This window comes from Hypanus sabinus, chromosome 31 (genome assembly GCF_030144855.1).
Source record: "Hypanus sabinus isolate sHypSab1 chromosome 31, sHypSab1.hap1, whole genome shotgun sequence".
Classification (NCBI taxonomy): Eukaryota; Metazoa; Chordata; class Chondrichthyes; order Myliobatiformes; family Dasyatidae; genus Hypanus; species Hypanus sabinus.
The window spans coordinates 30,186,208-30,213,687 of record NC_082736.1 but is presented as its reverse complement, the minus strand read 5'-3'; the positions used below and the strand labels follow the sequence as shown (position 1 = coordinate 30,213,687).

Sequence of the window (27,480 nt, the reverse complement as noted above, 5' to 3'; positions counted from 1 at the left end):
TTGAAACAATATGGCTTATTTTAGGTTTCTCTGCCACAAATGCTAAATGTCAGTTTGTAATGATTGGTAATGCAAGAAAGAGAAACTGTCTTCTCTTTGCCTGGTAACACTTGGTTCCAGAGCTTAATTCCTTCGCAAGTATCACACCCCGCCCCACCCTCCTCCCTACCCCCATCACAAAAGAAATGGTTCAATGGCATTAATCCAGTGAAAATTCTGTGACGGAGCAGAGAAATTTGAGTGTTCATCCTCAAAGATTTACTCATGTATTGTGCACTTAAACTTTGCCAGGTATGTGCTGAGGAGGAATACAGGCGAGTGAGTCAGCTCTCTTCAGAAAAATGGTATCTTAACATGAAGGACACTCATCACCTAGAATAATCTTCTTTTCTTATTATCACCATCAGAGAGGAGTTTCAGGAGCCTGAAGACACACGCTCAACATTTTAATTACAGATCCTTCCCCTCCACTGTCAGATTTCCGAACAGTCAATGAACCAACCCGTGAATATTACCTCACTATTCTTTGCTCTCTTTTACACCACTTATTTACATTTCTAATAATCTTATTGCAATTCATAATATTTTAATGTATTGCACTGTGCTGCTGCTGCTGCAGAACAACATGTAACCGTGGTATTAAACCAGATTCTGACTGTGAACTTTGCTTCACAGCGAGACTACAACTCAAAGTTTGGTAAAACCTAACTGAGGGTGATGTCAATCTAGTGTAGTGGTTTGGGCGACACTATTACAGCTTGAAATGCTGGAGATCGGAGTTCAACCAGTATGTATCATCCGTTCTGTAATAAAGCTGCTGCAGGTGATTGAGTCCAGAACACAGACTCAAGGAACTCAATCCATATCTTTTATTTTTATTTAGAGACACAGACTCTTTAGAAACACCGGCTCCATAGCAAAGAAAGCCCAGCAGCGTCTCTACTTTTTGCGAAGGCTGACGAAAGTCCATCTCTCATCCCCCATCCTCATCACATTCTACAGGGGTTGTATTGAGAGCATCCTGAGCAGCTGCATCACTGCCCGGTTCGGAAATTGCAGCATCTCGGATCGCAAGACCCTGCAGCGGATAGTGAGGTCAGCTGAGAAAATCATCGGGGTCTCTCTTCCTGCCATCACGGACATTTACACTACATGCTGCATCCGCAAAGCAAACAGCATTATGAAGGACCCCATGCACCCCTCATACAAACTCTTCTCCCTCCTGCCATCTGGGAAAAGGCACCGAAGCATTTGGGCTCTCATGACCAGACTATGTAACAGTTTCTTCCCCCAAGCTACACAGACTCCTCAATACCCAGAGCCTGGACTGACACCTTGCCCTATTGTCCTGTTTATTATTTATTGTAATGCTTGCACTGTTTTTGTACACTTTATGCAATCCTGTGTAGGTCTGTAGTCTAGTGTAGCTTTCTCTGTGTTGTTTTTTTACGTAATTCAGTCTAGTTTTTGTACAGTGTCATGTAACACCATGGTCCTGAAAAACGTTGTCTCATTTTTACTATGTACTGTACCAGCAGTTATGGTGTAAATGACAATAAAAATGACTTGATTTGACTTGACTCTTCTGGCCCAATGAGCCAGCAACCCACCTATTTATCCCTAGCCTAATCACAGGACAATTTACAATGGCCAAAAACCGCTATGTCTTTGGAAATATGATAGGAAACCCATGCGTTCGCGGGGAGGACATGTAAACTCCTTTACAGAAAACGTCGGAATTGAGCTCCATACTGCGTCCCAAATTATAATAGCGTCGTGCTGACGGCTACGCTACCATGGAGTCTTTCGGTGGCTTATCTTGGGTCTGGAATAACTGACCCTTGAATAATCAACCACTATAACCATTTTCCTCTGTGCAAGTATGATTCTGACCATCGGGATGCCTTCCCTTTGATGCCCATTGACTTAATGATACCATTCTCAATCTACCGCTGCTGTCTGTGCGTTCTCCCAGTGACTGCGTGGGTTTCCTCCCAAACTCCATAGATGTAGAGGTGGGTTGGTATGTTGATTGGTCACATGGGTGTAATTGGGTGGGAGGCTTGTTGGGCCGGAAGGACCTGTTACTGTGCTTTATCTCTAAATAACTAAATAAATGCCGCCATGATGTCAAAAACACTCCCTCCCTCTTCATTTCCAGAATTCAGTTCTTTGGTTTATGTTTGGATCACCTTCCATCACTTTACTTTGCTTGCATTGAGATGCATTTTACAACTAGGTGGCAGAAATACAAGGAACTGCCTTCCAATTAAAGAGGGAATGTCTCAATCAATCTGAACTACTGAAGAAGGCTGAGCAGACTTCAGATCACACAATGTCCTCATCTGGAAATAAATTTTCTCTTCCTGCGTGTTTGCATATACACTATGTAACAGGCTTTTGGACTGCATCACCCTATTGGGATGATGAACTCTGATGATGAACATGGCCAACTCTGAGCATGTGGTTGGCCTTCTGAGGGAGCTGAGATAGATATGTACTCCCATCCAGAGTATGAGACAGAAATATTGTTTATTTGTCCTGAGCACAATGTGGTCATCTTAAAAGGATCAGCTCATTTTTATCTCCTTTGCAAATAAGCGTTGAAAGAAGTAATTCATTTATGAAAAGGCTTGATATTTATCGAGGACACAAACTGCAACTATTCAGCAAACAGATGGTAGGAGTAGGAGAGGGGCTGCCACTTTTTGTTGACTTGCTAAACGATTTCTTAAATTTTGAATAGAAGGACTCAAGCAACATTCTTGCAAGTAGCCCTCTTCTACTGCAGCTTTCTTTATGTAGGTGAACTAAAGGATATTATGATCAAAGGTGTCACAGTTTGCAGTTGATGAATGGACACATTTTATGGTTCTAGTTGTACTAGTTGATATAAAAATATTGGCCTGCCCAATGGAGCTTCCTGATTATGCAGTGTATAACATCCATCAGATGAAGTATATGGAGTCTCAGTTTGAACCCTGATATCTAACTCTCCATTTATTCAAAGATACAGTGTGAACAGGTCCTTCTGGCTCAATGTGCCAGGCCGCCTAGCAACCTATTTAACACTAGGCTAATCACAGGACAACTTACAATGACCAGTTAACCTCCTAACCCAAACATCTTTAGACCATTGGAGGAAACCAGAGTATTGCGAGGAAACCCACGCAGTTCATGGGGAGAATGCACGGACTCCTTAAAGACAAGTGGTGGAATTGAACTCTGAGCACTGACGCCCCAAGCTGTAATTACATTGCAAGTTTTTTTTACTGGAGAGTGGTGGAGGCCTAGAATGCATTTCTCTGATGTGGTGCTAGAGGCAAATACAAGAGAGGCTTTTAAGTGACCTCTAGCTAGGTACATGAATGTGAGGAAGATGGAGAGATATGGACATTGTGTAGGTAGGAGGGATTAGATTTTAGGGTTTTGAAATTTACTTTTTAAGCTGGTTGAGCATATTGTGGGCCTGTTTCTGTGCTGTACTGTTCTATGTTTTATGTTCTAACTGTTACGCTATTGTGGCAGCCCATATATTTGACAATGCAGCAATCTCCTAGCACCAGTATGGAATATCAACCTAAACTGTAAATTTGAATCATGGTATTATATTTTGTTACCTTTAATCCAATACTTTAGACCTAAGGCCAGATATATCACCTCATTTAAAAATAAAACACTTTTGGTTGTGTTCCCGCCAACAACATCAAAGTTAACAGTATGTCAAGTACATGATTCACTAATATAAAATAATTCAACTGAAAATAGCTGTACTCTCCAGTTCCTATTCACCAAGATATTTGAAGTAATTTTTGCTTGTTTAGAAATCTCAAACCTACTAAAATTGTATGTGCGCAGGCTAAAGGATTGCAATAAGAGGTTATTGAGAGTTATGAATTACAAATTAAAGACTTGCATGTTTTTAACCAACGCTGGTTTTCCACTTGTAAGACAGCTCCAGTCATTCACAGATTTGTAGATAGTTTGATTGCTGAGAAAATGCAAAAGCACGGCAGTCTTTCTATAATTAAACACCTCCTGGGAATAAATTGTACTGTGACACTTATTACACTTCTGAATATTCCACTTCTCAAACTGGAATTTAGTCAGTCCAGCTCTGCTGGTAAATATTTCTTCCCTGAGAATTGTTTTACATTTCAAACACCAGTTTTAAGTCCCACTTAAAACAAAGTAAACACCATTACCATCTTGGCAACTCCACGTGTAGCTTAATTAATTGCGGCTTTTATCAGCTGAGTACCTTTGAAAAGAGAGAAGTAGCTTCCATTCTGTGTGCTATTGCCTTTCTTTGTAAAAGCAAAGAGGTGGCAGGCATTAGGAGAAAGGGGTGGGGGTTGGGTGGAATCCGAGGAACCAGGTAATGTGCAAGTTCAGAAGTGGTGCATGATTGAGCCTCATCATCCCTGGACCCCAGCCGCTGCAAGCTGTTATTACAGTTGTTTAAAGGTATCGGGTTTTTGTTGTGGTAGGCACCACTAGGCTGGCTGTCCTCTACTTGGTCAAACAAAAGTGCATATGTTCTCACTTAGTCACACTGGCACTCTATGAAAGGGCTTTCTTTTATATTTCAATGGTGCATTTTCTGTCACATAAATAACAATTTTATGGCTGGATTGAGAACCGCAGAAAATCTTTTCTTCCACCGCTGCTTAATTAAGACTTCTTGAAACTTCACTTATTTTCTTTTTCATTTAAAGACTGTGCAGTTGGCAGGTTCTTCCAATGCATGATCCGATTTTAATCTTTGTGAGCACTGCAACTATTTCGAGGGGCCGTGTTTTTGTAAGTGGTTTCGTGTTTTGGTGAAATGTTCATTCCTGTTAAGCATCGGCCTAAATACTCACATCAGTTTAATACTAGGAAAGGGAAAGAAATTAATCTCTGATGACTGTGTTAAGCGACTCAGTGACAGTGTGCCATAGAAGTTACTTTGGAATCAAACAGCTTCTGGAAATTTTACCAGAAGGAAATATCCACGGCAAGTTTAAATAATTTAGTTTTCTGATTAGGATCAACCTTTTCAGAGTGATAATTTTCTGCTTGTGGCCGAGGACACTATATTGTCCTAGTGTCCACTTCAAAATTCAAAGTAAATTTTATTACCTAAGTACCATATTACAATCGTGACATTCATCTTCCTGTGGGCATACTCAGCAAATCTGCAGAATAGTAATGATAACAGGATCAATGAAAGATCAACTAGAGTGCAGAAAACAACAAACCGTGCAAATAAATAGCAATAAATAAGGAGAACATGAGATAAATAGTCCTTAAAGTGAGGTCATTGGCTGATGGAACATTCAGTGATGGGGAAAGTGAGTGTGGTTATCCGCTTTCATTCAAAAGCCTGATGGTTGAGGGGTAGTAACTGTCCTTGAACCTAGTGGTGCGAGTCCTGAGGCCCTTGTACCTGCTACCTAATGGCAACAACGAGAAGAGAGCACGGCCTGGGAGGTGGGGATCTCTGGATGCTGCTTTCCTATGACAGCATTTCATGTAGAGATGCTCAATCCATGGGAGTGAGTGAAGTGCCCTAAGCCTCAGTGTTGTATGTCCACAAGTATATTTTAAAAATTGAAGTTGGTGAGTTGTATTGCACAGATATTTGAGTGGAAAATCCTACAAAAGTTATTGGGTTCAGCTCGGTACATCACAGGTCAACTCCTCTCAACCATTGAGCACATCTACATAAAATGTTACTGTAGAAAAGCAGCATCCATCATCAAAGATCCCCACCACCCAGGCCATACTCTTTTCTCGCTGCCGCCAGCAGGTAGAAGGTACAAGTGCCTCAGGACTCACAGCACCAGGTTCAGCCATCAGGAATAACTACACTCTCTGGTGTTCCTTCCCACAATCAATGCCTTGGATCAAGCTCTTGTTATTTATTGCTATTTATTTACATTTGCATTTGCAGAGATTGTTGTTCATTGATCCTCTTTACAGTTATTATTCTGTAGATTGGCTAAGTATTGCTTACAGGAAAAAATCTCAGGGTTGTATTGTGGTGACATGCATGTGCTCTGATAATAAATTTTAATTTGAACTTTGGGGTAGAAATAGTAATAGAGATGGAGTCATGTCATGAGGGATATGTCATTTTTCAGTTTTTTTTTAATGCTGGCATCCGATAATGCTTATTGTTCATTTCTTATCTTACCGTAACTCATAATTTTAAAACATCTGGTCACATAAATCTCAAAATGTCAAACCACATTTTGATAGACAGTGAATAATGATTCACTGTATGTCTGAATAAAACATTGTAGGAACCTTCTGCACAAAAAACGTCACATATGGTTATGTATATATGAAAAAAATCTATGTAATTACAACTGTGAAACTGCTCTGCAATTAAATTTGAATTTGTCTTTCTCACAGTCTACCACTTGTATCAGTCTAGTTCAGCTGGTAATAATGATAATGCAGAAACTTGCAGATTAAGTCTCTCTCAAGCACATGAATACCTAATCTGGACTTCATTTTGAAAAGTAATAAAACGGTAAACAGATGCACTGCCTGTCAATTCAAATTAATGTAAGAGAGCCAATAGCACTCTTAGAAAAGTCCTTTCCTTGCTTTTGTGGCTATTGTTTGTTTCTCAATAAACACCACCAAAGCACATTAATGCATTTGTCATTTATCTTTCTTTTATGAGATTTTTGCTGTGCGTGTATTGGCTAGAAAGTTAACACATTTCAAAAAATATTTGACTGCTCATCACACCTTGCAATACATACATGTTTATCGAGAGCAGAATTGAAAGCAGGTTCTGTAATGAATTAAAATACAGTATGTATTTTGTAAAGATTCAGTAATAGTTCCCAGTGCTGTGACATGGAGTGCTTGCCACAGTTTAACACATTCTCATCAATTCTATTATGTAAATTATACAGCGCAGTCAAAGACTAGCACCTTACGTAATCTGAAAGAAAATTAACATGTGACAAAGTTCATTTCCCTGTAAATTCTATTAGTAGATTGTGACATTTAATTTGAGCACCCAGCTAATGAACCCACCCCCCCCAACTCCCTGCGGCAACTATTACGGGAATTCAGTGCCACGGTCAGTTAAGTGTTATGGTGGGAAATGTAATGAGAGATTTTTTTTTGTCCTAAAAGCTTCAAAGAACAGCAGCTACATAGACAACATTAATAACAATTGAAATAATATGGAGTATTACTTACTGCAGTATTCACATGAAAGAAAATCACGCCGTTCGGGAGAACTTCACACAATATCTCAACTGTATTCAACTGTATTTGATTCAGCAGAAGCATATTATAACTTATTGATGCAAAAAAATTTGCTTTTCTTGTTAGTTATTTTGTGTAAGGTCTCTGCAAACTGAAAGTCTTACAAAAGTGCATGTACCACAAACCTAAAATAAAATGGAAGGCACTCAGCAGTCCAACACTATGGAAAGAAAAACAAACATTTGTGGTCAAAGGGGATATCTACGATAGGGTGAGGCCAGAGGAGGTGGAGGAATAACCTGCAGACATTGTCTGGTCAATGGATTCTTAGAGGCACTTAGAAAGTAAGAATACGATCAAAGGAGTGTGGAACATTGCAAAATGCAGGGCTGTAGGTCATGCCTATTAGGACAGATATTCCAACGGAGAGAGAAAATCTGAGCCTCTTACATAGGAGAAACCAAACTCAGATTGAGTGACTGCTTTGAGGAGTATGAATGTCGAGGCCTCCTTGAATTTACTGCTGCTCATTCTCTTGTACTCTGATGTATCTAGCAGTGGCCTCCTGCACTGACGTAATGAAGATCAACACCGATATGTTTTGTAACTGTAAAACACAAAACTAATTGAAATAAAAGCATGTAGCCACGAGATATGTGTGTGTATTTCTTTTTTTCCTTAAGTGAGGCACACACTTATCATGTGGTGGTGTGAAGACTTACGCCATTCAAGTAATTTTACATATAATCTGTAATGAATTATGCAGATAACAAACAACCTATTTACAATATTACTCAAATATTACTGAAATGTTAACTGCCCAACACTCCTTGCTTAGCAATGAACTCAATCTCAATGTAGAATGCATCTCAACTCAAATGTGTAACTTATGTTCTCTAGTCATTTTAAATACACACTATACTATATAATACAACTACTATATACACATCCACAGCATAGTAAATTTTAGATGGTCCCATTCAGTCCTAAATATTTAAATGTTGTGGAGGATTTCTTACAATTGTGGGAAATTGTCTTTCCTGAGTCACTGCTTGGTAGGTGAGAGTTGTGGTTCTGAAACAATCTCAATTTCTGGGGCCTCCTTCTTGGTGGTTGTAGGAGTTGACTCTGGGACTGCAGAAAGTGGTTCTGACACCTCTGGATACCTTTCTTCTCGATGTGTTGGTGTTGGCATCCCAAACGGTGCACGGCAAGCTGCTTGATCAGCTTATCTATCCCAGACCACCAGACAAAACTTCGAGCCAACACCTTCATTTTGACCTCACCTAGATGACCAGCATATACCTCCTCGAACACTTCAGCTCTCACTTGGATGGTGCAACAACGCTCAATCGTCACAAAAGGCAACCCCCATCAAGGGCAAGTTCATCCTGGCTCTGGTAAAAGTAGGGGAAACTGGGCAGCCATTTTTTGTGGCCATGTAGACTTTATGGCTTCTCTTTGGATCATCTCTTAAGTAATCTGGGCTCAGAGCATGAAGCAACAAGTGTGAATTCTTTAAACCAAGCATCACTACTGTGGTTACACACTGACACCCAAGGATTGCACAAGTGTGCTGTGAAAATTCAAGCAGTGGTGAATGGGCAAACTGGGATTAGGGAGAATACATCAAGAAGAACACCCTCTTTTGTAATCTTTGTCAGGTATCCATCAGATTTCCATGATTAATTGTCCTCTTGAGTTAAATCTAGTAATTGTGTCCTCAAATAAACAGAGCTCATCTCTATATTTGTGCTGCTGTGTTAGTGGAACATCCTTCTGTTGATTGAAAATAGACACCAGTGGTTGATGATGAATAATGAGGATAAACTTTCTCCCCTACAAGTACTGGTTGAAACATTTTACACCCCAAAACAGATTTCTCTGTAAATCTGTGAGTAAATTTTCTTGGTTGTGGTAAGGGAATATGATGCAAAGGCTATAGGGCTTTCACTTCCATCACTTATCACATGTGACATGACTGTACCTATACCATAAGACAGCTTCACTGAACGATGTGGATCCTAATGTGTAAGTAAAGTCTCTGATGTTGAATCATTTCCTTTGTCTTTTGGAAAGCCACTTTACACTGCTTTGTCCATTGCCATTTCTATATATCTATAGTGATGGGTAGAGCACAGTAGCCAGGTTTGTTAGTAAACTGCTGGAGTAATTGACAAATCTCAAAACGGACTGCAACTACGACGTGTCCTTTGACTTTGGGATATTTACCACTGCTCAAATTTTCTCAGCCTATTTCTGTAATTCTTGGGTGTCAATGGTGTGACCACAGTAGTGATGCTTGGTTTAAAGAATTCACGCTATTTGCATTGCACTCTGAGCCCATAATCATCTAATCTTTTTAACACCATCTTGAGATGTTCCTGGTCTTCCTTACAAGTAACAATGATATCATCCCGGTAATATTGAGTGCCTGGGCACTCTTGCTGCACCTGGTCCATAGCTTTCTGCCAAGGTACAGGTGCAGATGCTACTCCAAAAATAAGCCAGTTATAGTGGTAAAGCCCTTTGTGAGTGTTTATGGTGAGAAACACATCGGACTCTTTTTCCAGCTTCATCTGTAGATAGGCCTCAGCTCAGTCACTTTGCTGAAGTGTTTCCCTCCAGAAAGGTTTGCAAAGATACCTTCTATCTTAGGCAGATGGAATTAAATTACTTTCAGTACTGGGTTGATGGTGACCTTAAAATCACCACAGATCCTGACAGACCTATGCTTCTTGGCCACTGGGACCACTCAACCTTGGAAAGAATTCCTTCAGACTCCATGTGAACTAGACGGGCTTTGTAAAACTTGGGATTGACATTTTCATTTAACACTATTTTACCCTTGATATGTTTGAGTTTTCCAATGCTGTCCTGAAACACTGCCGTGGTATCATCGTGTTCCTTTCTTAATTTGCTTTCAGTTGACTGTTGCAGGGGATGTGGCATTCAAATGGTGGATGAATCTCCAATCAAGTTGTAGTTGGCTCCCACAATGCTGGCCTTCCTGTTTTTACCACATTCAAGCCTGTTGCAGCTTGTTGGTTGTTGTATCTCACTGTTATGAATGTGATTCTCAAAGAGATGAATCTTTCCTCCAGAATAAGTTCTTAGTTGGATATGTGCAGGCCTTCAGTATCTGAAATGCCATTCAAACTTATGTTGTGCACTGACTGAAACAGCTGAGACTGTGTCCAACTCCATTTTAATTAATTTGCCATTCAATTCTGGTGAAAGCCACATTAAGTTTTCACAACAAGGTCTCAAGGCTATCCAGTCCTGTGTCACTCTCATCATTATCAGGTTTCTTATGAAAAGCATGTAGATTAGTGTTCTATTTGAAATTGCAATTTGACTTTTTATCATTTTCTCTTCCCTGTGCACTCCATTTATTTTTGTTTGTCAATATGCTATTTGAATGTGACCTGTTTTATTTTCTGAAAGCCTAGATGTTCAACCCACCTTTAATCCTGACTGCAACTCATTTCGTCTGTCTGCTGTTTCCATTGATAGAGCAATTTCAACTGCTATTTTAAATATGAGTTGTGCTTCAGTTAGGAGCTGTCTTTCTTGTAAGATTCCACAAAAGAATGGTCTCTTAGTGCATCACTGAGCTCATCACTGAACTGAGGATACTCAATTTCTTTAATTCAGCCATGTTCGTTGAAATGGACTTTACTTCCTTTTGATTCATCTTATGAAACCTAAAGCTTTCTGCAATGATTTCAGTTCTAAATATTCCTTCATTACTTTCACGATATCAGCCAATCTCAGTTTTGGCTGGAGCAGCCAAACTTCTAAGCAAACTGTATGCTTTTCCACCCAATGCACTCAGCAAGACTGACATTCGTTTTTCATTAGCTATTTTCATTTGCTTCAAAATACTGCTCAATTTGCTTAGTTTACATCAACCAGTTATCTTTTGTGCTATTGAATGCATCTTTTGCCGATGTAGCCAGCCATTTCTGCTTTTTTAAATTTATTATTTTTACCACCTGACCCTCACTGTTTATAAACCCATGAATATTGTCTGTTTTCTTCCTTTTTTTTTAAGCTCAACCTTCTCTTCCCTTCTAAAGAACGCATGCTGCGCTTTTAAAAAAGCTCGAACGTCTCTTCACACTTAAAAAAAATTGAACATCTCGCTGTGCTTCAACAGGTGGGTAGTCATCTTGAATTTGTTTAAAACTTCCTCATCACCACTGTTATGCTTTGTAACTGCAAAACATAAAACTAATTGAAAGGAAAACATGGATTCAGGATGTGCGTGTGTACTTTGTTTTTTGCTTATAGTGAGATATGCAGGTATGATGTGATGTGACTTCACATATAACTTGGAAAAAATTACATAAACAACAAAGACTGCTTAATAAAACAATATATTTACAGTATTACTCAAATATTATTAAATGTTAAAAACACAACTAACAGCAGCTCATCTTCCTTCAGTATTGAATTCTACAATTTCATGCTAATTCAATTCCTCTGTTTGAATCAGAAATGGCCAGTTTGGCTGTTGGTCATCTATCATTAATACTGGCTGTTTTTTTGTTCTCCGTTAGCACTGTCTGACATGTCACAGGACCCTGTATTTATCAAATCAAGATTAAATCAAGTCAACTTTAACTATATGTAACTCTGTGGTTTTGTGTAGGTCTTGTAGCTTCAGTTTTGTCTGATGGGTTTGTAGTTCCTTTCCGGGGAACGTGCTAAGATGGTAGCGCAATATCGATACGCAGCAGCCTCTCTGGACTCTGGATTGGGGATTACCAAATGTTATGTGGTTTTTCTTGTGTGGTGTGTTTTGTGCTTTTTCGTGATATCATTCCGGAGAACGTTTACTCATTTTTTAACTGCATTGTATTTGTGGTTGTTTAAATGACAATAAACTGAATCTGAATTTTAATTAACATTCAACCACAATAGATACAGTGAACAAAACTGTGTTTCTCTAGGGCTAAATTGCAAAACAAACAAACCAGCACATTCAAAAAAATGAGCAAAGAAGCATATTCATGTGAAAAAGACCCTCAGCGACTTGTCCAGCAATTGATACTACAGTCTCACAGCAGTGCACAAATATATCAATCCAGCCTGTCATTCCATCACTCGAACATGGTAGGACAAAACCAATGGGAGAGGCCAGCCTTCAGCCAAGCATGGATGCATTCTTCACTGCCTCTGGTGTTTCCTCACCTGGTCTGCCCAGTAGGCAAGCCCATCGCTTAAGGCCTAGTCCTCGTTACAACCGAGGCTGCTCAGCTTCCATGTCATCTGTCCTGCCACTAGACAAGGGTAGCAGGCCTGCATTACTGACATTATCACTGTCCAACAGAGTCTTGCGGTTGCAGTGAAATGTCTGAGACAATCTCCCATGGTTATACTGCATGCAGCACGCAGCAACACGGTCTTCAGCCAGGTCAGCTCCTCCGAACCCAAACCAGCTACTCTGACATCCCGACTGGCTCCTTTCCTGATGCCCCGGCTGGCCCCTTTGCTGCCTCAGCCGGCTCCTTCTCCAACATCTGGGCCGGCCATTTCGACACCTCAGCTGGCTCCGTTACCGACAATACTTCAGCTACTCCGATCAATCTGCAGCTGACTGATGGAGTAGCCCTGCAGTACCCGAAGTTCTTGGAATAGAATTGTCTTGCGATTGTAAAAAATACATTTAACAAAGAAAAAAAGCACCTCTGGTCGGTACCCCCCTGTCCCGAGAGGCCGTTGCATGCGAACATGCCGCTGTCTTACCAGAAGGTAATTTAACAATATTCTGAGCTCTTTTGTTGATATTCTAATTCTCAAACTGTGAATCAACAGTGACCTCCACAACTTATCCCCACGGCCATCATCCTATCCACAGATATTCCCTTTGTTCCCTCTCCAACTACTGGCCATAAAAGTAACTTGTTTCCTCTCTTTTCCAGTTCTGCTGAATGGCCTTTGAGCTGAAACATCAATTCTGTTTCTCTTTCTACAGCTTCTACCTGATCCGTTAAATGTTTCTGGCATTCTCTGTTTTCAGAGGCTGAACGGCTTGACAGTTGGCAGGTCCCTGCCAAGATACCCTTCCACCAAGTGGCCCGGAAGTGCTATCCAAGCAGTCTGGGATGACTCTTCTTCTGATATTCTCTCTGAGATAACTCATAGCTTTTGTTACTTGACAATGAGATCGGGCAATCATTTATGTGAAACATCTGGGTTTTTAAAACTCTGAGGATCTTTAAGTACCATTAGGATTTATATTGACTTCAAGATCTTGGCTCACACAACACATTTGCATTGTTTTGCCACAAAGATGTTTCTCAGTGTCACTTTTCCATTCATTTAGTTAATTATTTAAAAAAACACAGCTTAAATAAATTGTTCTTTATTACTTCTATAAAAGAAGTTCAATTTCTTTCCACCCTACCTATTCCCAAGCTGACAATTTGTGTGCATTAAGCCATACTGCAAAATCAATAGATTGTTAATTAAATTGAAAGTGTTGGCAATGTTGAACCTTAAAAGATCAAGGCCATTTTTGTTTTACAGAGGACAATGATGGCTCATACTCCCGAGACAACCAAACTAAGGAATGTGACTGGATATTGCTCTAAGGAGCTCTTGGTGTTCTGATTTGGCACATCAGAGTCGATCCTGCTGTACACATTTCTTACCTTGCTTATAATATCAACAGAAACTCACTTAGTCAGCTCTTGAGATCACTAAATAGTAAACATGGAGGAATCTGGCTGCAGTTTACTGTGGCATTGCCATTCTTACAATATGCTCTTGCTCAAAACTGATTCCGGGATTGAAAGGCTTGTCGCACGAGGAGCGTTTGATGGCTCTGGGCCTCTACTCACTGGAATTCAGAAGAATGAGGGGTGACCTCATTGAAACCTACTGAATTGGTGAAAGATGTGGAGGATGTTTCCTCTGGTGGGAGAGTCTAAGACTGGAGGACACAGCCTCAGAATAGATGGACACCCTTTTAGAATGGAGATGAGGAGGAGTTCCTTTTGCTAGAGGGTGGTGAATCTGTGGAGTTTGTTTGCACAGGTAGTTGTGGAGGTTGAGTCATTGTGTATATTTAAGGCAGAGGTTGATAGATTCTTAATTAGTCAGGGAAGGAAGGGATACAGGGAGAAGGCAGGAGATTGGGGCTGAGAGGAATAATGGATCAACCATGATGGCCTAATACTGTTCCTATATCTTATAGTCTTATTCGTTGCTTACATCTGCTCCCCAAGTCATTTCTTGTTTTTAACTTTCAATACAATCTGAGCTAGGAATCTGAAATAGGATATTTTAAAAGAAATATTTTTTGTTCTGTCAAAGCAACCATGGAGAAAAGTTGTCTGTGGAAAAATACCAGGGATTTTATTTTCAACTACACGACATTATGTGAAGATTTCATTGTCTTTTGATCAAAAGGAAAAGCTGAAGTTTTGTTTAAAAATGCACTGTTTTTACATGGTTAAAGAAACAATGGTGAAGTCACTGTGTGAAATCGTATCCGATCATTAATTAGATCATTAGATGGAGTTAGTCTGGAAGCAGATAAATATTTGAAAGATTGAGGAATTGGGGATTTTCATTAACTGGTACTGAAAAAGAGTTGAGGCCTACATGATCATATTGAATGCAAGGAATTCTGCAGATGCTGTAAATCCAGAGCAACACACACAAAATGCTTGGAGTTCAGGCAGCATCGATAGAATGGTGTAAAGGGTTGATGTTTCATCAGGACAGATGGAATGCTGGCATAAACTTGAAGACCTAGTGAACTACTCTGGCTTCCAGTTCTCGTGTACAATGAAAATGATCTGTGAATTATTTTAAAAAAAACCTTTCATGAATGTATTTTCAAACCATAGATTTGATTTAGGCAGGAGTAAGGTGTTGTGAAGTTATCAGCCACATTCATGGAAAACCATAGTATTGTCATGGTAGAAAGGTATGTGCTTGTAAAATTGTTATTTGATTGAAGTCTCATAATTCATGCACAGTAATCACAAGCAACCAGTTCCATGTATCGAGCCACATTTCAGATGGGCACTGACACAGAAAGAGAAAGAGCAATTTATAGGGTATTCACCATGTGAAAACCTCTTACTGAGTAAATCTGTTGCTGGTACTGTTTTAATCCTGATTTCAATCCAGAAGTTTATGAATAAGTCTAAAAATGCTAAATGCTCCCAAATGAGTTGCTAACAAAATCAGATCATAACTGAAGTAATGACTCCTTTTACCAGCCTTATTATGCTAGTCTACCATAGTGAAAAAAATTGTTCATAACAATCTTTCTTCACCACCTCTAATTTCACCCCAGTAATAATCTATTGTGGTCTCTTGTGGGGATATACTGTTCAAAATACTCTCTTTGGCGCATTCAGAGAATAACATAAGTAAAGATATGTTTTCAAAACTTGAATGAACACCCTATGGGAATTTTACTTACACTTAAATTTCAGTGATAGTAGATATTCTGACATAATCTTACCTCTTTCACTCTACTTTCAATTCCTGTAGCATCTGAACTGAACAGAATTCGCTAGAATGGCTTGTATCCAAGAGCAGAAGTGATCCTCTTTTGGTCTGCTTACTGTTTTGTTTCAGCCTTACATTGATAGTTTTGCATTATAACTCTCACAGGCAAATCCCCCACAGATTCTGTGTTCACATTCCAGGCTTCCTTTGCTTTCCTGAGTTTGGGCAAAGATTCCGAAAAGACTTAACTTTTGCGTATTTGCCTCTTTTTATCTGCTTGAAAAGTCCTTTTTTGTTTGTTTCAGTCGAAACCAGCCTCTTACAGATTACTTCCCTGCTGGATTCTTCAACAGCAAGCAGAGGAATAGCTCTAGTCTGTAGTCTGGCTACGAGAGAGAGAGAGAGAGCGCGAGAGCAAGCAGTCTCCAGAACAAAGTCAGTGGGATTCCTGGTATTACATTTCATAGCTGTGGAGTTTAAACACAGGTTCTTTATCTGTCCAGTCACTGAACATGCAATAGAGAGCTGTCATAGCTCTTAAAGAACCTCCAGTGTGAACCTTGACCAGTTGCGTTCACTTGAATGACAAAGGAATTTGGTACCCAGCCCACTTCTTGTTTGTTACTGTGTTTCTTTAAGATGTAGTTAATAGTTTAAATGACAGAGAGCTGCTCTGTCATTTGTGCCCTTTCAAACAAAAATCTGGGGCTGTCTGTCCAGAGTTAAAAGCAGCAAATAGTAAAAGAAAATTAGCCTAAACTATAAAATAGTTAGCCTAACTTTTGTTCTTACTTTAGATGTGAAGAAATAATTTCCTTTAAGAGGCACTGAGTAAAACTTGGGTGGAATTTTGTAAACCTAAATGGGTGGTGTCGATTTAGGATGAAATGACACCCTCGCAGTCCTTATCTGATATTTACATAAGTAACTGTCAGGGATTGGCACTGCAGAGAGATCAGGAGGAGCAAGGCCTCTGGTTAATTTCCTTAGTAACTCTCCTGAACTCAGTGTGGCTCCATGACTTCATTCCAGCATGTCTCCTGGTTGAGGTGATTCACTCTTAATGAAATGATTTGCAGGTATATTGGTCTAGAATGGTTACTATCGAGGATGCTGTTTTATTTTTGGAGAACATATACACCACCGTTACTTCATTTGTATCATTGTTCTTCCTTATTGTACCCAATAACCATCACTAACACAGGCAAATCCTGCCAAAGGCAACTGTTCCTCCAATACAGGGAAGAACAGTGCTTTTGTTTTTTTTACACACACCTTTAGCTGTCAATGTGACTTGCTCCTTTGTTGTGAAATGAGAGATTCACCTGCATATAGTAACACGAAAATGAGATTGTCTGCTGGGAACACATTTGTGAGCAAATTTATGTCAAATGTGGCATTGGATAGTTTTTTAACTCCAATGTTCATTAGTGTTGACGATGGGATATGGAGAAAACAATATTGTAATAGTTAGTGATAACGACAAACTGTTTATTTCTTCTTATCTGTCAATTTATTTATTTATTGAGATACATTGTGGAATTGGCTCTTTGAGCTGCACCACCCAGCAAAACCAGGCCCCCCCCCCCGATTTAGTCCAAGCCTAATCACAGGACAATTTACAATGACCAATTAACCTACAACTGCTGGGTAATTAAGTATTGTTTCGGTGTTACACCCATCCTCAGGTTGTGGATGCTGAAATGAAATTAAGGACACTCATGTCAAAGACATGAGATTTCCAAGATGTACCTAGGGAAGGTTTCCGAAGTTTACTCCAAGTAACAGCACAGAAACAGGCATTTCAGCCCATCTAGTCCATGCAGCAACCATTTAAACTGCATTGGGACCATAGCCCTCCGTAACCAACGATCCATGTACCTTCTGTTAATGACTGAAATCGAGACCACATTCACTACTTGCTCTGGCAGCTCATTCCACACTCTCACCACCCTCTGAGTGAAGAGGTTTCCCCTCATGTTCCCCTTAAAGTTTTCACCTTTAACCCATGACCTTTGGTTGTAGTCCCACCCCACCTCAGTGGAAAAAGCCTGCTTGTATTTACCCTATCTATACCCAACATAATTTTGTACACCTCTACCAAATCTCCTCTCAATCTTGTACATTCTGAGGAATACAGTCCTAACCTATTCAGTCTTTCCTTATAACTCAGGTCTTCCAGTCCCAGCAAGATCCTTGTAAATTTCCTCTGTACTCTCTCAACTTCCTTTACATCTTTCCTGTAGGCAGGTGACCATGTTTTTGAAAAATATGTAATGTTCATGCTTACTCATGGGAATTGTGAAGGCATTGAGCACCCCCCCCCCCCGAGTCTCAATGCAGACTCCACGCACGAACAAGTGAACAATGATTAACTTGACATGTTGACTGTTTCTCCATTTACAGATGCTGCCTAATCTAGAGAGTATTTCCACTATTTCCTGCAGATCTCCAGCCACTGTTGTATTTTGTTTTTGGATTTGAGCAATACTCTTATCCATGTTTATGGAGCAGGTGGTTGTAATCATTTAAGCACGCGTCTTATTTGTGATCGTTATCTGAGCAGTTACAGAGCGATCTGTTTTACTGTCTTCAGAGTTACTGCTGATTTGGCAAAACCTGGATAAACATGACAATGGTGATCTACAAGAATTATTTTCCCAGTGGGGCTGGGTGTGAATAATTGAGTCAGTTGTGTCTGTTTAGATTCTGTGAAATTTTTACTTACTTTCTTTCTTGTCTTTTCCTCATTCCCTTTTCTTCTCTGCTATCCACTGTACTCTAGATGAGAAAGCAAGATCTCCAGATCCCATGCCAATGTAATTTCTCTACAGGTTTCTCTACTTGTTCTCTCTACGGGTTGTTCACAGTTAACAGCACCCAACTTATATAGAATGCCCTACATGAGAACGAGGTCCCATATTGTTACTAAATTCAGAAGTTTCTTCCTACAGACAGCAAAAGAGAACTGGTCCTGCTGTTTGTAGGAACAAACTTTTAGCTGCATTATGGGAACTCATTCACATATAGGGTGTACTCTGTATCGGTCTGAATGTGTTTTTCTTGCCATTCTTTACAATGTTGTGGCGGTAATGTCAAAGTAATTTTGTTATCAAGCACATACATGACACCACATACAAACCCTGAGGTTCTTTTTCCTGCAGGCATACTTAGCAAATCTGTAGTCAGTAACTATAAACAGGATCAATGGACAACAAACTGTGCAAATGCAGATATAAATAAATAGCAATAAATAACGAGAGCATGTAATAGCAGGATAAAGAGTCCTGAAAGTGAGACCATTGGTTGTAGGAACACCAGAAATAGAACTAGTGTAGTTTTCTCCATTTGTTCAAGAACCTAATGGTAACTGCTCTTGGACTTGGTGGTGCGAGTCCTGAGGCTCTTGTACCTTCTTTCTGATGGCAGCAGTGAGAAGAGAGCACGGCCTGGGTGGTGAGGATCTTTTATGATGGATGCCGCTTTTCTATAGCAATGTTTCATGCAGATGTGCATATATATATATATATATATATATGTTTAGAAACATAGTAAACCTATAGTACAATACAGGCTGTGCCAAACATGTACTTACTTTAAAAATTACCTGGGGTTACCCATAGCCGTCTATTTTTCTAAGCTCCATGTACCTATTCAGGAGCCTCTTAGAAAACCCTATCTTATCTGCCTCCACCACTGTTGCCAGCAGCCTATTCCACGCACTCACCACTCTCTGCATAAAAAACTTATCCCTGACATTTCCTCTGTACCTTAAAACAGTGCCCTCTCGTGTTAGCCATTTCAGCCCTGGGAAAAAGCCTGATTATCCACACCAACAATGCCTTTCATCACCTTATACACCTCTATCAGGTCACCTCTCATCTTATGTCACTCCAACGAAAAAAGGCCAATTTACTATAGTTTAATATATTTACTATAATTCATTTACTTATTTTTTCCATATTTATCATGTATTGCATTCATTGTACTTCTGCCATTAAGTTAACAAATTTCATGACATATGCCAGCGATATTAAACCCGATTCTGATTCTGAAAAGGGGTGGAATCTTGTTGAGGGTGGTGAAATTACAAAGGATGATGTGGGGTGGGAAGGAAGGACTGGGGATATCTATACACAATGTCTAGGAGGAGAGTGGGTGGAAGTAGAGGTGTGAGAAATAGATGAAATGATGTTGGGAGCTTTGTCTGCTATGCTTAAGGGGAATTCATAGTTGCGAAAGAAGGACAGCACTAAAGAAGCATAATTTTCATCATCAAGAGGGAAAGTCTCATTATCAGAGCAGATAGGACAAAAATGGAGAAACTGGGAGAGTGGCTTGTAGGAAACAGAGTGGCAGGAAGCATGGTTAAGCAAGCTGTGGATGTAAAACTTTGACAAACTTCTATAGATGTGTAGTGGAGAGTATACTGAGAGGTTGGATCGTGGCCTGTATGGAAGCACCAATGCCCATGAGTGGTAGAGCCAACAATCCCCACCACTGAGCACATCTATACTGAATGTTGTCCCAAAAAACCCAGCATCCATCATCAAGGTCCTTCACCATCCAGGCCATGCTCTCTTCTCGCTGCTGCATCAGGAAGGAGGTACAGGAGCCTCAGGACCCACCACACCACCAGGTTCAGAAATAGTTATTACCCATCAACCTTCAGACTCTTGAACCAGAGGGGATAGCTTCACTCACCCCATCACTAAACTGTTCCCACAACCTATAGGCTCACTTTCAATTTATTGCTTATATATTTATTTATTATTTTGCACACTTTGTCTTGTCTTTTGCACATCGGTTGTTTGTCCGTCTTGTTGGGTGTGGTCTTTCATTGATTGCATTCTGTTTCTTTGTACTTACTGTGAATGCCTGCAAGAAAATGAATCTCAGGGTCACATATAGTGACATACATTACTGATAACAAATTTACTTTGAACTTTGGTTGCTAACTTATTTTCTGAGACAGAGACAGATCTGGAAAGGGGACTGAAGAGTCAGGGATAGAGTACGTTCAGGTGAAAACAGAATGGAAATTGGCAGCAATTTTTCAGGCACATCAAGAAGAGCTGAGGAAGAGATTGTGCCCCGTAACCCACAAAAAGGTGGTATTAACCGTGTCCATAGTTACACCTTTGACTTAGAGAAACTGAGTGGATCAAAGGAGAAGTTCAACACGATGATTCCTGGATGCTTCAAAAAGTGAAATGAAATTGCTGAATAGGTGATAGAAATATTTATCTGCCTTCAATGCGGTATTCTACCACGGTATCTTGTGGCAAATATTCTGTTTCAGATGTATTTTCTCACTAACTTCATGTATTACACAGAAAGCCAATTTCAGCAGTCACCCATTGCACATTTCTGAGATGCATTTTCTGTTCCGGTGCAATTATTATGCATGTCTTTGGCAAGTAGATTTTTCATTGTACTTGTGCATATACAAACACGTGCATATGACTATAAACTTGTCTTTGACTTTGGTGGTGTTGATTTTTATATCCTGCAAATGAGATCTCTTTGAATTATTATATGGATTTTCAGTGAGAGTAATGTTTGTGATGGCAGGTGCAGTTATCATCAGCTAGTTATACTGGACACCATCTTTTATTCACCTTAATCAAATGAATTGCTCTTGTACAGAAACAATAAACACAATTTTGCAGATGCTAGGAATCTGAAATAAAGCTGGTAAACCTTCAAGCAGCAGGGTGAGGACTGTGCAAAAGTCTTAGGCGCATATACGGTACACAGCTAGGGTACCTAAGACATTTGCACAGTACTGCAGTTGTCAACTTGGAGCGGAGAGCAAGTTTTAAAATCTGGTGGGAACTCAAAATTTTTTTGGAATGGGGAGTGTGGAGCACAGCGGGAGGGGAATGGGACAGGTGGCAGAGAAGGAGTGCTGGGGATGGCGGGGTGGCGGGGTTGTGGTTGGAGGGAGGGTCAGGAACAGACACAACCAGCCCTGAGACACCAGGCAAGGTCATTTGATTCTGAACAATTGGTTTATTGATCATAACAGAATGTATCTCTGGTGCTTCCCTTTCCCTTCCCATTTTCCCAACTCTGATTTACTTCTCCCTGCCCCCTCCCCACTCTCAGTGCGCAATGGAGACCCATATCAGAATCAGCTTTATCATCGTTCACATACATCATGACTTTTCTGTGGCAGCAGTACAGTGCAATGCATGAAATTGCTACAGTACTGTGCAAAAGTCTTAGACAACCTGTTTTCACTAGCCAAAGAGGATTTTCGCTTTTACGAAAAAGATGCCCGCTTTATTCGTGTGATTACCCCGAGAAAAACTACAATGACCATTTGCACATTACTATATATATTTTTCAGGCGAATGATCATGTCTTTAGATGATGCACAAACCTGATAAACCTATGGAAGATTAAATATCTACCATGGTGTGTACAGTAGATATTTTATAGTATGCACGCAGACTTGCCACTTTTTTTGCCAAGTTCAAAATGGAACAAAAGAAAGAACTGGAATGAAGCAAGTGATTAGGTTAAAGCATGAATTCTGATGAGGACATTACCAGTGATGAATATTAATTGAAATATCTTCAACTGGTGAGTCACAGACATAAAACGGATGAAAAAAAAATGGATTTCTTGGATTACCCCGTGACTTCCTAATAAATCACTTAATTTGTTAAAATCACGTTGTTAATTTGCGTTAACTCACTGAAGGTTGCTTGTGTTGGGATACCTTTGGCACGGTGTGAGTGTCTGCTTTGGTCTTCCTTCAGAAATATGACCTGAAGACCGTGGTTCAAAAATTGCAGAATGCTAGCACATTATTTAGGCTGAGGTTTTGATAAGCACTGCCTGGCCAGAGGTCCTGTGGTTCAGATGAGCGATTAAGCATGGGCCCCTTATTTTCTGCTTCAGATTAATTCATAGAAATGGCCATGGCAAAGGGAGTTGCTATGGTCAGTATTCAGCCTACAGTCAACATCATCAAAGCGGATTAATAGGCCATTTATCACACACTGTTTGTTGGATATTACAGTTTGCAAATTATTGCTGCATTGCCTGCATCACAGTTGTGATTCATTCGCGGTGGAACACTTTCGGACATCACGCGAATGTAAAAAGCTCTGTATAAATATAATTTCAATCTTTGCTTTCTCATTAAATTTCAATCATTTTCATCTAACTACATTAAAGACTGGTTACAAATCTTGCAAGAATCTATCACCTGGTGATAAATTCATATCTTGGAAAAAGGCAGAGTGCCTAGCCCAGAACCAGATGGTAGAACCTTTAATCATTCAGTGCAGCCATTATACATCCTCTAGTTTATATCCACTATTTTGCTCCCACAGCACATTTCTTGTATAGATATGAACACCCAGGGAGGTAGGCATTGCAAATGGCCTGTCTATAAAGTGTTTGTAATCTGCGCTGACTTGCCATTTATAATTTATTACTGACTTTGAGATTTGCTTATGCATCTCCCCGTGACAGTGTAATCATAGACAAACAGTACCTTTTTCCCAGGGCAGCAATAGCTACTATGAGAGGACGTAGTTTTAAATTGATTGGAGGAAAATATGGATGGGGGGGAGAACAAAAGACATAGGAGCAAAATTAGGCCTTTTAACCCATTGAGTCTGCTCCACTATTTGATCGTGGCAGATTTATTTACCCTCTCAGCCCCATTCTCTTGCTTTCTCTTCATATCTTTTGCCACCCTTACTTATCAAAACCTCTCAACTTTAAATATGCCCAAAACTTGGCTTCCACTGCCGTCTGTAGTAATGAATTCCACAGATTCACTACCCTATGGTTGAAGAAATTCCTCCTCATCTCTGTTTGTTTCCTGAGGCTGTGCCCTCTGGTCCAAGACTTTCCTAGTCTTGGAAACATCCATCTTATCTTGACCTTTCAATATTTATTAGGTTTCAATGACAGCTCCTAACCTCCACCCCCAACCATTCTCTTAAACTCCAGTAAGTATAGGCCCAGAGGCATCAAACACGCTTCATTCGTTAACCCTTTCATTCCCAGGATCATTCCAGTAAACCCCCTCTGCACCTTCTCAAATTTCGGCACATCCTTTCTTAGGCAAAAGGCGTAAAACTGTTCATAGACCAAATATGGTCTGACCAGTGTCTTATAAATCTCAGCACTGAATCCTTGCTTTTGTATTCTAGTCCTCTTGAAATGAATGCTAACACTTCATTTCCCCTCTGTTCTATCAACTGAACCTGCAAATTACTCTTTAAGGAGTCTTGCACTCGGACTCCCAAGTCCCTTTGCACCTCTGATTTCTGAATTTTCACCCAATTTAGAAGATAGACACCTTTATTCCTTTTACCAAAGTGCATGACAACATATTTCCCTACACTGCACGCCGTCTGCCACTCCTTTGCTTATCTCCCCTAAACAGTCCAAGTTCTACTGCAGATTCCTAGCTTTCTCAACACTACTGAACCCTCTATCTATCTTTTATCATCTGCAACTTGGTCACAAAGCATTCAACTCCATCTTCCTGCTCAAAAACATATGACATGAAGAGAAGTGGATCCAACACCAAACCCTGCGGAATACAACTAGTCACCGGCAGCCGGTCACAAAGGCCCCCTTTATTCCCACTCTTTGCCTTCTGCCTGTCAGTCAATCTTCTAGCCATGCTAGTATCTTTCCTGTAATACCATAGGCTCTTGTTTCGCAGCCTGACGTGCAGCACCTTTTCAAAAGCTTTCTAAAAATCCAAGTAAACAAAAGTCACTGACTATCCTTTGTCTACCCTGCCTGTTAATTCCTCAAAAAATTCCAACAGATTTGTCCCCTTGAAACTATGTTGACTTTGGCGTATCACCTCCAATTAACCCGAAACATCATCCTTAATAATGGACGCCAACATCTTCCCAACCACTGAAGACTAACTGGCCTATAATTTTCGGTCTTTTGCCTCTCACCCTTCTTAAAAAGTGGAATTTTAATTGTGTTTTTCCAGTCCTCTGGTACCATTACATAATCTAGTGATTATTAAAAGGTCACTTCTAGTGCCTCCACAGTCTCTAAAGCTGCTTCTTTCAGAACCCAGTGATGTATTCCATCTGGTCCAGATGACTTATCTATATCTTCAGCCCTTTCAGCTTCCCACTCCTTAGTAACACTCACATCTGCCCACTGACACTCTCGAATTTTTGGCATACTGCTGGTGTCTTCCACAGTGCTAATGGACACAGAATACCTATCCTGTTTGTCTGGCATTTTCCTTGTTCCTCATTACTATTTCTCCAGCATCATTTTCCAGTGATCCAATGGCTGCTTTTTCCTCTCTTTTACCCTTTATATATCTGAGAAAAATATTTGGGATTCTCTTTTATTGGCTGGCTTACTTTCATATTTCAGCTTTTTTTTCTCCTTATTGCTTTTTCTAATTGCCTTCTGTTGGTTTTTAAAAGCTTGCCAGTGCTCTAGCTTCCCACTAATTTTTGCAATATTGTATGTTCTCTCTTTTGCTTTTGTACTACCTTTGACTTCCCTTGCCAGACTTGGTTGCCTCAAACCCCCCCCCCCCCCCCCCTTAGAATGCTGCTTCTTTCTGGGAATGAACTGATCTTGCGTCTTCTGAATTACTGCCAGAAACTCCAGCCATTGCTGCTCTACCTTAATCCCTGTTGATGTCCCCTATTTTGGCCAGCTCTTCTCTCATGCCTTTGTAGTTACCTTAACTCAACCGTAATACAGATACATCTGATTTTCATTTCTCCCTCTCAAACTGCTGGGCGAATTGTATCATATTATGATTAATGTCTCCTAAGGGTTCCTTTACCTTAAGCTTCCTCATCAAATCTGGTTCAGTCCAGAATTGCCTTTTCCTTGATGTTCTCGACCTCAAGCTGCCCTAAAGGCACTTCATGGGCATTCTACAATTTCCTTCTCTTGGGATCCATCACCAACCTGATTTTCCAAACTTCCCTCATATAGAAATCCCCCCCTCATGATTATCACAACATTGCCCCTTTGACATACATTTTATATCTCCTGTTGTTATTCGTACCCCACATCCTGGGTACTGTTGTGTGGCCTCTGTATAACCCTCATCAGGGATATTTACCATTTTAGTTTCTTAGCTCTGCACACAAGGAATTTTGAATTTTCTTCTTTCTGAGGATCTGATTTCACTTTTTACCAATAAAGCTATTCGAATGTCTCTGCCCAGCTGCCTCTCCTTTTGATACAATGTGTATCCTTGGACGTTAAGCTCCCAGCTGTGGTCTTTCAACCATGACTCCAAACATCATGCAGTACCTGCCAATTTCTAACTGCGCGAAAAGATTATCTGCCTTGTTTCAGATGCAGCAGGCATTCACCTTCATTCCTGTATTCACCCCCCTTCTTTTCAACTTTGACTCCCATGCTGCTCAAAGTTAAATTCTTATCATCCCTTTTTAAACTTTTTGACTTAATTCTTTACTCTGGAGTAACCTCTCTCCTGCACTCTCCTTCCCTTTTACTATATCCACAGTTTTTGAAACTGTTGAATCCACTATTTAGTTTCAGTATCAGAATCAGATTTAATATTTATTGTGATACAGCACAGAACAAGGCCATCCAGCTCTTCAGCTGAGCCGCCAGCAACCCTCCCCCCCCTGATTTAATCCTAGGATGGGGCAATATACAATGACCAATTAACCTACCAACCGGTACATCTTTGGACTGTGGGAGGAATCCTACGTGGTCATGGGGAGAACCTCTGGCAACAAGCAGAAGCCAGAACCCCACCAAACAATACAGTGCAAGGCCCCACAGAAAGGTTGCCAGACGGGGCACTGCTTGACGGACGGAAGTGGTGCACTCTCAACAGAATGAGAGCAGGGGCTTGTAGGACGGGAGACAATATGGTGAAGTGGGGTTTAAAAAAAACAGCGAGTCCTGTGAGCGTGGTGAAAGGATACAGAACATTGAACGCCTTCTGCGCAACTGCCCACTCTCACCTGATTTAGCTGACACTGACCTGCTCAACACCAACCAAACAATACAAGAGTGGCTGTCTATCTGGTGTGATGAGCTATGAATGAATGGGGAGAACGTACAAGCTTCTTACATATCACCAGCATATGTCGTGAAATTTGTTAACTTTGCGACAGCAGTAGAAAGCAACATGATAATATAGAGAAAAAAATCCCTGTGAATTACTGTAAGTATATATATATAACTAAAATAGCTAAATTAGATAAGTAGTCCAAAAAAAAGCATAAAGCCCAAGTTACATTATTTGCCAGGACCCTGGCCCTAACAGAACAACTCCCATCTTCTCCAATGCCCCACCAATTCAAGCCTAATTCCCCCACACCAATATCAGAGGTAGGTTTCTTATGCATAGGATGGTACAGACATGGAATCCACTGCCAAGGATGGTGGTAAAGTCCGATACAAAAGGGACATCTGCGAGAATCTTAGATAGGCACATGGATGATGGCAAAACGGAGGGCTAGATGGGAGGAAAGATTGATCTTGGAGTAGGAGTAGGATAAAAGGTCAGCACAACATTGTGGGCTGAAGGGCCTGCACTGTGCTTGTTCCTAACTGATGAAATAATAGGTCTCAAAGCTTTCTCACTCTTGGCTCCTGAGCAACCCCAGACTTGCTGACCTGCCCTCTATCACTACAAGAGCACCAGTGATAGTGGCATTTTTACAGCTATTGATTCTTGAGAACGGTTTAGAAATTTTCCACGAATACTTATATTATCTATTGTGCCCCCCCACCCCCGAAACACATACCCTGAACACCCACACCTAG

The 27,480-nt window shown here is 40.3% G+C and overlaps 2 protein-coding genes across 3 annotated transcripts in view; one reads left to right on the top strand and one right to left on the bottom strand.

Annotated features, from left to right (window-relative positions):
* Positions 1-27,480, top strand: part of LOC132383707 (ADP-ribose glycohydrolase MACROD1-like) — a 1,398,038-nt gene that overhangs the window by 82,030 nt on the left and 1,288,528 nt on the right. The gene's annotated exons all lie outside the window — the stretch shown is intronic.
* Positions 1-27,480, bottom strand: part of LOC132384018 (leucine-rich repeat transmembrane protein FLRT1-like) — a 227,851-nt gene that overhangs the window by 22,122 nt on the left and 178,249 nt on the right. The window contains exon 1 of one of the 2 annotated variants that reach the window (XM_059955293.1): positions 15,710-16,233. The exons of the other annotated variant lie outside the window; for it this stretch is intronic. The gene's annotated coding sequence lies outside the window, so the exon portion shown is untranslated. Of the gene's footprint in view, positions 1-15,709; positions 16,234-27,480 lie in introns of those variants that run through there. 2 annotated transcript variants of the gene reach the window in all.